At 30.0% G+C, this 13,843-nt stretch overlaps 1 pseudogene; it reads left to right on the forward strand.

Moving 5' to 3' along the window:
* Nucleotides 1-203: 203 nt before the first annotated feature.
* Nucleotides 204-9,453, forward strand: LOC149535613 (filament-like plant protein 4; annotated as a pseudogene).
* Nucleotides 9,454-13,843: the final 4,390 nt, after the last annotated feature.

Raw genomic sequence — 13,843 nt, forward strand, 5'->3', positions numbered from 1 at the left:
TGATCTGACATATGATATAGTTGAACAAGTTGTAGCCCGTTTCTCTCCTGGCTGGGTCTTCAACCAGAGTTTTATCTTTTGTTTCTCAAATTCTTAAACCACATTAAACATAAAGATAACAACCATCAAGCTGCAACAACCGAATTTCTCAGGAAACCCCCTTTCAAGTAAAAGATCATGACATAATAGCTTTCATTACCAAAATGGCAATGGTATAAGAGCACTTCTAAAAATATCAAAACATTAAGAAATAAAAGGATTTACATCTAAAGGTCAAAATGTGACAAGCTTTGTCAACTTACAAATTTTTTTACAAAGTTGGGCATTATGATGAATTTCAAAATATGCAATTGAAAAAATATAAAAATGAAACAAATGAAAAATGCATTTCCCATATGGTGGTTAGTATTCAGCTATAGTAGTTGGGTGACTATCAAGAACTGATTTGATGTTCTTAGTTAAAGTATTTTGTTGTGATTGATTTATGGGTGGTGATGTGTGAAGCCAATCTTGGCTGTAGCAGAGAATAGAGTTCTCTCTCTGTGGGAAAAAATCAATATGTAATGGAAGTAAGATTTAGTTAATAAAAAAGGTCTTCTGCATGTGGTTTCTCAAGTTTTAAAATGACAAGTTCCATTATCCTGTGAAGTTTCAGCATTGAATTCTTTATATTTTCAGTCCTTTCCAATTTGTGGCAGAGCTATTGAACTTGTTTAATTTATTGGTGAATAGTTTCACAGTGAAAAACTCAATACGCTAACAAAGCCTTCCTATTAATATATCGGGTTCTTTTACATAGACTAATTTCATTGGAAATGCAGATTTCATAGCGTTGAGAATCCATTGGGTATTTGATTGTTTTAAAATTTTGATTTGAGTTGGATTATCGACTTCCTATTTTGAGCTGAAGAACTGATACATTGGAATGCTTCTTAACAGTTCTAAGAATCACTAATTCATGTAACAACATGAGAAGAATAGCATCAGTTCTTTCTCTAAGTGATCCATAACATTTTTCTATTAAAATCTGATTTTAATTAAGTTTCTTGCTGCACTGAACTATTGCAGGTTCATGAACTGACTTGGTATTTTCTTGTTCACCCAAGGCACAATTTATAATGCACAAAACCTGTTTTAGAAAAATCTGAAACTATATCTTGGTGACGGCTTCATGGTATGTATTTCTCTTAGACTTTTCTTGGTCATTATAGTCCTTGTTTTGGTGGTCACTTTCAGATTTAAATAAATCTGAAAGTGTCCTTTGTTTTGGGCTGTATAAGCTGATCCTCTATGAATTATAAAAATTTACTTTGGGCAGCTCTAAGATGGTTTAATTGAGTTGATTTTAAATCCCATCCATCATAATATTATCGGGCTGTTTGGAAGCCATGAAATGTGCAGATTTAATGTCGTTAAGTAGAGAATAAATGGTATGTGATGATGTAAGTTTCATTAAACTTTAAATGCAAGAATATTTGGTATTAAAAGAAGATCATCAAGCTCTGCATTATCTAATTTGATTTGAGGTTTTCTTATCCATTTTCAGACTTAACAAACAATTAAGTTGTTTTATGTGAAAAAGAACTCAAGGAATTGAATTTGCATTGGTAAGCTGATTCAAACTATAAATGATTCATGCCTGGGTATGCAGATTGGTGTACAGTGGATGGTATAGAATGTGCTATATGAACAGTACAAAATTTAGCACCAATTCACCAAGAGTACCAACTCCTAGAGAGAACGAACCCTCTTTGGAACACCATCTTCAACCACATGAGACACCAACCTCAATTCAAATACCAACTTCAAAAATATACATAGAGAAACATAAATAGTAGTTGAAATCTTGTAACTAGCACTACATATATGTTGTCAAGGACTTATATCCACAAAAACTTTATTCACTTTTCTTAAGAAGTGCCGATCATACCAAAATGAATGGTCATGCTTGATGATTTCTTTTTTGATTTCACACCAATCCATCTCTCATCTACACATGTCCTTCAAAACGAGACTCCCTCACCATGCATAGCTGCAACAAAAATTAAACATATCAAAACACAACTCTATCACAATTTGTAACCTTCAATCCTTAAACATTAATCCCCTTTATTTAATTTACACTATAGTTAGGTGTTGTGAGAACCAATACCAAAGTTATCTGCAATCAATATCTTAGCTTGACTCACTAATATCATTGCTAAATTATAATCAAATTTCACAACACTCGAGATTCAACATCAACTATATTAAAAAATCAACCAAATCATGCTTATCTCACTTCCAAAAGAATATCATTCTGCCCAAAATATATATGCAGAGTAACATTTCATAATACTCATGTTATTCTGAACTTTTGTTTGTAAAAATGTAGCTTAAAATTTCTACACAAAAAATAACCAATTGAAAAGCATACCCAAAAAATAAGGAAACACAACGTCATAGAAAGTAGAATACTACACATCCTTTAAATCCAATCTATAGTCAAATTCCAGCTCACATCACATATGCAATATAGCTCAATGCATCAATTCCAATAGAATTCTAATTTCTCAATCATATAATTTCCTCGTAAATGAAACTAGCTTAACTTACATCTTATTTACAAAAATATGAACAAATAAGTATACCTTACAAACCATTCATTATAAACCTTTTTAAAAACTAATTAGTTGAAAAGGTTTATGTTTTTGCATGCATGTCTCATACATGTACTATTAGGTATTTTACAAGTTTTTTTTTATGATTAATATTATCTTATGTTCTTCCAAGCAAGCTTGTACTGTTCTTGTAGATAAACTAGTCAAAACAACATTATATCTTTTAACTAATGAGACCACCCAAGGCCAAATTTAAAACATCATTTGATTCAATGCAAACAAGATGTGCATTGGTATTACAGATTCATCTCCATCTTATATGACTGCATTATCAAAAGTTGGTGGACAACATACATGAGAGGAAGCTCTTAATTCATTAGATATTTTAGCAAGGACTTGATTGTTGTGGACGTTGGAGGTAGTACTAGAAAATATTTGTAGCAAAGACTTGATTGTTGTGGAACTTCCTTTATAAGTAAAACCATTATACACATAGTATCATATCTCATAGATCTTAATATAAAGAAAGCTCATTTCTTGCATACTCTCTTGTTGAATATTTCTTTGTTTTTATTAATCTTTGGCTTCATGGAGACATCCACACAGATTAAAATTTCCATCTAGCACAACCAACATAGACATTTGGCAAGGAAAATTAGGTGTGTAAAGTTAGGCATTCTTTAGTAGATGTCATCATTGCTTACTAGCAAAGAGGAGATCAGTGAAAGTAGTTCAACCATACAGTAAGCGCTAGCAGGAAACGAATTAGCTAAACAACTAAGAGATATATTCTTCAATTAAAATATGGTCAATGAGTTTGGTAACACCAAACAGGCAATAAAGTTAGAGTTTTCTAATCTAAAAAAAATAAAATCAGATTTGACAAGTGAGATTAGGAGTCTAATTTATTGACAATCAACATTTGGGAGTGAGAAGATAGCAAGGCTTTCTTAAAAAACACTGAAATAAGTGTGACTTGTTCATATTTATTTTAATTTAATTGTTCATATTAGTAATTTTTAGATGTTAGAGTCTTCAAATCTAATAAACAAAGGACTTAACATACACATTCTATGGCTAGAATGGGGATGAATTAGAGAGGGAGATATGTCACCTAGGGTAATGGTGGGCCAATCTTGAACAACCTACCAGGGTAGTTCAATTTAGAGCAATATGCTGCTCAAAAAATTGCACATCAACAGTATGTACAAAAAATAGTAATAATGTCAGTAGCAATAGTAATAATTATATTAAACACAATAATCACTAGCATTAGTAGATTAGTAGAAGTGAGATTTAGCCCCACAAAGATGGAGTAGCTAGTAACAACAAAGAGAAAACGGTGATCCCAGTACACATGATTGGAAGGCCCAACTAAAAATCCCTCTTGCCAATTGACATTATAGGACTAAGGATGTAACTGCTACCAAGGGAAATGGATTTAAAGACTATTTTCTTAAGTGAGGGCTACTTATGGGAATATATTTATGACACTTTAGATTGCATTGTAACAACATATTTGTGAGAGCTACTTACAATTGGAAGGTTGCATTGTAATAGAATATAGATTGTATGTGTTGCTTTCCTTTGAAATGAATGATGAATTTTTGAATAGGGAAAGAATGTTATGACAACTAAAAGCTATTTTAGTTGTAAATCATAAATGGTAACTTTATGCAGTTGTTTTGGCAGGCTATAGGTTTGTTTTATTGTTCAATGTTTTGTAGAAATGTTAGAAACAAATGCAAGAGAGAAATAAGATGACTTGATGAACACTTTTTTACCCATTTGAAATAATATTGGAGGCAAATGAATTAGAGAAGAAGGGTAGTGGTCTGTTATCTTACAATAGTGTAAGGAAACAAATGAGCTAGAGTTGAGGACCTCACCACTCAACACTAATAATTTAGTTCCTTTAGCCAAGAGGTTCAACACATGGAACATGGTCAACCATAGGATAAGTAAACTACCAAGGGAAAAAGAATCTTCCCAATAAAGTTACAAGAATCTTAACACAACACTATTTCACCACCAAACAAAAAGCTTTAGTTTTCAATGAGCACAATATTGTCAAGGTTAGAGAAAAATGGGAGAGTAAAAAAGAAGGGATTAAGGGTCTTGGCCATTAAGAAGTTCATTGTGTGGAATTAAAAGTGGAGGCTCATCTTTCCATATTAGAGACATAGATTTGACTCTAGAATATGTTGCCCTATAGCTTAAGAAGAGTTAGGTGTAGAAGGTGACCTCAGGCGACCTCATGTGTTGAATGCTAATCTTCTTCAAAAAGAGAGAGATTACATATGAAAATAGACTACTAATAGCATCCCAAACCCTATTCTACTTAAGAAATGTGCATTTCCTAATCAAAGTCACCATTCTCTAGACCAAAATTTTATGACCCCAAGCCTTTGTCCATGTAAATCAATGGGGCAAAAGGAAAAAAATGGATGAAAATGTGACTTGTGCATGCATGCCTCCATGATCAAGTTTTCTATTTAATGCTAGAACATTTGTGCTAGGATTTCTATTCCTTAATCTCTAGATTGTGTTCTTTATAATTTAGAAAGATGTGTTACGCCCTCCATTCCTTCACTTTTAATCAATTTTTCTAACTATTTTATTGGTTATCAAGTTGTCCATCTTTCCTATAATACATAGTCATTCATACATCTTTGTTATTAGCTAGCACCAACACAACTATATTTCATAGAGAAGGACAATAATTTGGCATGCATAGATAGAAAAAAATATTATTTATATGATAGACACAATTTTCTTCTTGCATCGATAAATAGTATTTTGATCTCTCAATAGTGAAACCACTACTTTATGCCCACCAAAGGAATCATTTTTGGATCATTCTCAAGATAGCTAACCCTCTTTACTACCATACCACATGAATATACACCAGTGATAAATTAAAAATAACCAATGTGCCTAAGGCTTCATTAGGCTTAGATTCCATAGTAGTTATCTATGTTCACAAACAATGCAAAAGTAGGCCATTTGAGTCAATAAATGATTATAATTTATAGGTGAATGAATGAAGATCTGGGAAAAAGAAAAGAAACACCTCAATATTTTCATTGGGGGGTAGCTAAAGAGATAAGACTCTATAGTACTCTACCCTTTCTTCCACTCTAATCATTTAACCTGTTAAGTATATAGTGTGAGTTTCTTGGATGATCTTTTAATGTGTTTGAACTATTTGATTTATTATAGTTACATTATTCATTGTCTTTTGGTTCTAGAATTTGAATAGTAACAAAAATTATGTTCTTTTTTCAATTTATTCTTGAAAATAGTGTAAGAGTAGTAGTAGGGCACTACCACATAACCTTAGGCAAGGGGGTGTATGAGTGTAAGATTACAAGAAGAGGGACACCTCCCCTATGTAATGACTATGCAAAAGTAAGGTGTTACAGAGGAGCATCTTGTAAGTTTTTACACTGTGATGTTTCTGGTGATTATGCTAGTACATGGGTTTTGAGGAAGGGTGAGAAGAAGATTAGAGAACAAAAAAGATGTGGAAAAATCTACTCATAGCTAGGATGAATTTTTTTCTAGGGAGTTGGAGAAGGCTAACAATATATTTCCTAAGAGATTCTTGGATGGTCATTCCAAACAAATATTCATGCTAGACAAAATTAAAATAGAGCTTCATGTGTTCATCTCTCTGTGTTTCAGTGAGATTCTATTGGTCACTTTTTCTCAATTTTTTCCATCCTCATAACTGAAATGTGGCATTGTCAGGATAACAAAACTTTACACTAAATTCATTATAGTTGGAAATGAAATAATATTTTAGGGGCATGGTCCTACTATTGTTTATTTGTATTTACATTGGTAGAATTCAGCATGAATAAAAAGCACACATCCCTATTTGAGTGTTGAAAAAGAAATCAATCATTGTATACATAAAAGAAACCATCAAACTCATTATTAGTTGAGTTGAGTTGACAATCAAAAGTTGAGAAATGTAGTATACTAACATGAGCTTGCAAACATGGGCTTGGCCACTAGATTTCTCCTTAGCTATCTACTTAGATTTCCCTTGTTTGATGCATCTACATGAATTTCAAAAGGGCATAGCTTTGTTGTGCAGCTATGCTACAATAAGTATTTTATTTGGATGAGAATGATATCATCAGGATTCTTGCAGATCATGTTCATATGTCAGAAGAGGAAATGATTCAAGTTTATGAGTCAGGGGAGAAAGTAAAGTATTTAAATGAAAAAACTTTCTGCTGCAATGTTAGATATAAGTACTAAGGAAAGTCTGGTGAAATAGCACACCAAATTTGCAAAAGATGTCTTGTTGGGTAGGATTCTTTATTATTTTCTTTAGCCATTTGTGTTTAGTTTTCATATTTAAAATTAATTTAGATCTTTCTATGACAATTGGAAATTGGTCTTGAAGAAAAGTACATATATAAGGGAGTACCTACTATATTAATTGAGACATGACTATAGGGAAAATAATATTGAATAGTAAAATACTAAAAGACCAAACAATTCTTGGAAATTGAGAGTTAATCAAGAAACTACTCTCCTGATGTTATAGATTGGGAAAAAATTGGTGACAAGGATGATGAAATATAAAAAATGATTTAAATGCCTCTTGTGAATAATATGTTTCACAATCTTTATATTTACAGTGTACACAATATAATCTTTTTTTGAATAAAAGTGTGTGCGCCTTTTTTTATTCAATGTTTGAAATCAGTTACAGTGATTTAACATCACAAAAACAATTGTGTAGGAAATATTGTTTGACTAATTAGAAATTTTAGACATGTCATTTTTCTTCTCTAAATAATATTTCCTTGTATAAATTTCAGTCAATATTCTATTGGGGGAGTGGTTCGTTGTAGTTCTAGTGATGTTAAATTCTTTTTCTTAGTTCATAAGGGTGATTACACGAACAATCTCATGGAAGCTTAGGCTATTTTATATGTTGTGGAATAGTGTTGCTTGCGGGGATGGAGTAAGATTATTTGTGAGTCTGATTCCCAAGTGGTGGTGAACTTGCTTTCCTCGTAGGAGCTTGAGGATGTTAGTTGTTAGCTGACCACTATTGTTAATCAAATTATTCTATTCTCTACCTCTTTTCAGTTCATTAGGTTCACTTATATTCCTTGTGAATGGAACAGAGCTGCTAATTGTTTAGCCAAATAGGCTTCTAGTCATGATCCGGGTTGGAATATTATGGATAGAGGGAAACTTTCCTTTGAGATGGTGCAAGAATTTGATGATCTTGTTGCTTAGGATTGACCTCCTTGTTGAGCTCTCCTTGTTGTATTCCTTTCTATCTTAATAAATTTTTACCCCTCTTTTTCCAATATTCTATTTTCCTATATCATTTATCCTCATGCTCTGATATTTAGTTAATTGTCTTGTTTTCATGGTAGGTTAGGAAAAGGCTCAAAAGGAAGCTCTAGCTTCAAAATAAGTTGAGTCTCTAACATAGTAAAAGGTTGTTCTTGAAGAATGAGTAACCCATTTGGATGGTTCTCTAAAAGAGTGCATGAAGAAACTTCGGCATGTAAGAGAAGTGCAGTAGCATAAAATTCATGAAATTATCATCGACAAGACCAGAGAATGTGATAAAATCAAATTTGAATTTGAGGCCAAACTATTGGTTTTGGAACAAAAAATTCTTCAATAAAGTGTAGAGAATATTGAACTATATGGGTCATTGTAGAAATGGTCAAGATTATTAGTAGAATTAAATAAAGTTAGATCTCAAGTTGAAGTTGACATTAAAATGCTCTAGGATAACATTGAGTCATATGAAAAGAAGAACTCTTGTGTCCAATATGAAATTAATGTGCTTAACGAGGAACTAGAGATCCACAATGAAGAAAGACCTATGAACATGAAAAGTGCAGACACAAATAACAAGAACTATTTAGAAACTATCAAAAATATTGCAAAATTAGAAGCTGAGTGTCAAAGACTCTAGGGATTTCTACAAAAAAAATTGTCAAGGCCTACTATACTTTCTCAAATGAAAATGGAAGTCAAGAACTGGGGAAAGTGGGTAGGAGAAGGAAGGTAAATGAGTTCACCTATGAAAGCTTCTAGTTCATGTCTTTCAACTTCATACGATTCTAGCTATGATGATTCTCAAGAAAAATGTCAAAAAGAGTATAAATTCCTAACTAAACACCTTTTACCATTGAAGAGGAAACAAAAATGAAAAAAGAGGCATTGTCAAAGTGTAATAGTTACCTTCAATCTTCAAGAATGATGTGTGCTAGAATAGATCTAGTAAACTTTCTAGTTTAGAGAAACAATTAGAAGTTTTATACACTAGTTAGAAACCAATAAAACCTACCCTTGAACTGCATATAGAACAGCTGCAAGGTCAAACTTTAAGAAACCCACCAAGCTTAACCTTAGTGTCTGAAGATGGGAATGACAATGAGATAAGTTATGCAAATGCATGGGCCTCTACACTAATATATCAGAGCTACCTCACATTTAGAAAGAAAAGAGCTTAGGCATGCACACTAAGGATCTAGACTCATGCAATATGGATCTAATAGATGATTTCATAGACATGTGGAAGTTGACCTCCCCCCATTCACCAAAAATAAACTAGATAATCAATAAAGTAGACAACCCAAGTGAAAAGAGTGTGGGAGGAACCAAAGAGAATATTTCTTTAGAAGAAACTTTTGCAAAAAGGGATTCAAGGCTTCAATCTATGAATCAACAATGCTTAGATATGTCTAAAATGATAGCTTTTCTCTAAGAAGAGTTGACTGAGATATCTTGCTTCTTGCCCACCAGACTGGCATTGATTTTATCTAATAACCAAATTAGTCATGCATTTAGTCACTTATAGTTGGAGATTGCAAAGAAATAGTAGAATATGATTATTTTTAGTCATGTGACTAAAATTTTTAGTAGTGTGACTAAATGTTTTAGTCACATAGTCACATATTTTCCTAAATGTACTAATGTCATCTCCATTCTTATTTTATGTAAGTGTGAGAAATTTGATATCATCTAACACTATATAAGTACAAATATAAAGGTCGGTTCCTATAATTACATCCACCAATTGTGTCCTAGTTTGTTGATTGTATATTAAATTTGGGTGATTAAGATGTTGGGGCTCTGACACTCAAAATTTAGTTAATTTATCATACTACAACTTGGTCCTTATATCATCTCTGCTATGATTATTGTGCCTTGATATTCCTCTTTATTTCATGCTCACTTTAAGATAATGTTATTTATGATACTTCAGCACACTAATATGCTACTTCACAAATGTTTTTTGTATATTAGAATGTAGGCCATTTACTATAAGAAGATTTAACTAACATCGAGGTCTTTTAAAATATTATTAGATAGCAACTTCTCCATTATGTTCAATATTAAACCCTATATAAGGTACAAACTATTATTTTGTCCTTGCACTTGGCCTCTTGAAAATTTTGACATGAGCTTCTTTGCCATTACTTTTCATGATGATGTTACTAGAGGTATTACTCACTTTGTGTAATAGAAATCTTGATCTACCATTGTTGTATTGTGCTCTATCATTCTATGAGTAATACTTGATATGTCTTTGGAATATCCTCAAGCTTTGAATGACTTGCATATTTTATAGTTGCTATCTCTAGGTTGGTAGGAACTAGGTCTGATATTACTTTACTACTTGAATGTTTTCAATTTGGGACTAGAGTAGTTTTCATTTTGAAATAACCAACAAGATTTTTTTATTGTGTTTGGAAATTAAAATTTTAGTTTAATCATATTTTTTATTTCAGAATCTCTACATACATTTATAGTCTTTCTCTTATACCATGTTGAGTTACAAGGATTTCTTCTACAAATGTAGTAACACTATCATCATCTATGGGTGGGTTCCAAATGCAGATTTGACTTATAAATATGAGATGACGAGACATCTCTTATGAAGGGACATGTCTCTATGATTAATCATCATTAGATAATATATTAAAAATAATATATAACCATATACTGATATATGTGTGTGTGTGTGTGTACACACACACACACACACATATATGTACACATACATACATACATACATACATAAAAAAAAATTTAAAAAATTTATATATATATATATATATATATATATATATATATATATATATATATATATATGTATGTATGTATGTATGTATGTATGTATGTATGTATGTATGTATGTATGTATGTATGTATGTATGTATGTATGTATTTCCCAATAACCACATATATATGTATATATGTGTATATATATGAATATATATACATACACATACATATATATACATATATGTGTACATATATGTATGTATGCACACACACATGTATATGTCTAAATAATGATTTCCCAATAACCATAAAAGAATTATCTTTAGGTCAATTGAATCCAAATGAAGCTATTTAATCTTAACACTTTCTTTTAAGCTCTTTTTTTTCTAAGTACTAGACTTTGTGGAGTTCTTCTCTTTTAAAAGAAAAATATCTCTCATAGGATCCATCTCTTTTCTAAATTAATTTACTATGGCTATTATTTGCTATATTGTATGATGAAGCCTCTAAATTCAATGTTGCTTCAAATGCATCCTCAAGATTTCTAGGTTTTCAAAAACTGACAAATCATTTTTAAGTGGTTCCTTTAATCTAACTATAAATAGATTAGTTAGTCAATCCTCATCCATTCTTCTCACTCGCATTGATCTTACTTAAAATTAATTATGGTAACTTTCAATTGTCCTTTATTGTTTAATATATGTTAGTCTTTTGAAATCTTCTTTGGGATGTCTTCTATAAAAAAAAATCGCAATTTTTTGCATGAATTCCTTATATGACGTGATATTGTTATGGCCTCGGGTGTTTATCCCATGGTCACACCATTCATTTGGTACATTTTCTATATGGAGAATGGAAAATTAGAATGCATCTTCTTTAGTCATTAGGTTAAACGCCAAGCAAGTGTTCAATGTCTATAGCCAATCATATGTCCTAATCTTTCCTGATCCATCAAATTATATTATATCCACCTTATTTTCTTTATGCTTAAGATATTTATTAACATGTATCTTGGATGTATCCTTTCTCTTATCTTCACAAAATTCTCTAAATGACAAAACTTCCCTAATATTATGTTCTAATTCTACATAGGCTCTTGGTATATCCTCTATTTAGTTCATTGGTTTTTTATCCATTCTTGCTCTCTTGGTAACTTTCCCCTAGATAAGAATGAAAGTTGTGGCATCCAGACTATGAGAGACACAATATTATTTACTAAATGACTTGAGCTTATGTATCTTTATGGGTAGGTTGATCTTTTAGATTATTACTATTTGAATTTCCCTTATTTTATAGTGCTTGAAGAAGTGGTTGGTTTGATTTTTCTATTTGACTAATCAAAGTTTGGTTATTTTGTTCGATACAACATCTCATTTCATTTTCAATGTTTCACAAGATGGTTTTTTTTTCCCATCATGAATTTCCATAAACTTCTATTCCCATGATGACTAAATTATTTTCTGACACCACTTGTGATGACCAGTTCTTGAAGGCTAAGAATAAGAAAAATATAACATCTATTAATACACAAACAATTCAATTAATTACAATAATAATAAATATATATTATAATATTTCTAATAATTAATTTAAAGTTGTGTAACTACTTTGTTTTCTTTCTTATTGAGATGGAATATATTTTAAATTGATATCTAAAAATAAATTTCATTTCTAACTCCCATCAAATGTATTTTCTAATTATACTTGTTAATAATTATGATCGTCAAATGACATTACATATTTTTATTTTTATTTTAAATATTTTTGTGAATGTCAAATTACATTTTCTATTTTAAATTAATTTTAAAAAATAAATCTTGTTTGTAGCTCTATCAAATTTATTTTCTATTTACATTTGTTAATAGTTATGATTGTCAAATGACATTACATATTTTTATTTAGTTTTTAATAATTTTTGTGACTGACAAATGACATTTGTTATTTTAATTTAATTTTTAAAAGTGAATTTCATTTGTAACTCATCAAATCTTTTTTCCTTACACACATTATTCCTTAGAATATTCTCATACTGAAAATTGTTGCTTCCATTGTATATGTCTCCCAACATAATAATTATGTCATTATATTGTAAAAAATATAATGTTTGGTAGAATAGTCATATTATATAATTGATTTAATAAAATAAAGATTCAAATTTTTATATTATGTAATATTTGTGTAAAATAGATTACTTATATTAAATTATTAATTATTGTATAATTTATTTTACTTTAGTAAGAAAATATATTTTTTATAGTTATGAATGTAGAACATCTTATATGTATATCTTTTATTAGGAGGATGCATATTTATCTAATTTTAGATAGTAATTAATTAAAAGACAGTCACTTTTATTGAATCTAGTATATCATTTTTATAGAAAGAATATAAATTTTTTTTAAAAGATGATTATAATATATTTAGATTCCATACATTTGGATCAAATCTTCCAAAAGGAGTGTTTCCAAAAGACAACGATGACACTATTGTATTGGAATTCCTTCTTAGTCTAAAAGAAAATGGCAACCTTTTTACTTGTCATATGGTAAAATCTTTATGCTGTATAAATCATTTATATGTATTGTAGGTAAATAATTAAAATTCGAGAGGAATTAGATTTTGATAATTATGAATATATAATATCTTATATTTATATTTTTTATTGGGAACATGTACATTTATCTAACTTTGGTTACTCAATTTTAGAATTATCAAAACATAGATAAAAGACAAGTGATTATGTTGTGTTCTATAGTATTTCATTTTATTTTTTCAATTAGTTATATGTAATAGTCACATGTGACCTTTATTAGATGTAATTTATTAAACTTTCATAAAGAATGTAGATAAAAGAGATGTAATTATATTATGGAGTATATTATTTTTTGTTAGCTTTTATTTTGTAACATCTTGGTGAATTAATTTGGACCAATGAAAATATTGTATTTTAGCATTTTATTTTTTTGATTTTGTTTCAAATCATATAATAATTAGTTTGAAATGTCATTGGTCTATATCAATGATATGAGCAATTTTTTTTAAATAGAGGATTTGTTACTAAATTTCAAAGTTGTAAAATGAAAAAAAAAAGTATTTTATTGTATCAATTATTTTTTCAATTAACACAAAATTATACATATGTTTCTAAGAAAATAATGAAAATTAGAAATGATATCTTA

The sequence above is a fragment of the Cupressus sempervirens genome, chromosome 10 (genome assembly GCF_028749045.1).
Source record: "Cupressus sempervirens isolate cs-2001-9-10 chromosome 10, ASM2874904v1, whole genome shotgun sequence".
Classification (NCBI taxonomy): Eukaryota; Viridiplantae; Streptophyta; class Pinopsida; order Cupressales; family Cupressaceae; genus Cupressus; species Cupressus sempervirens.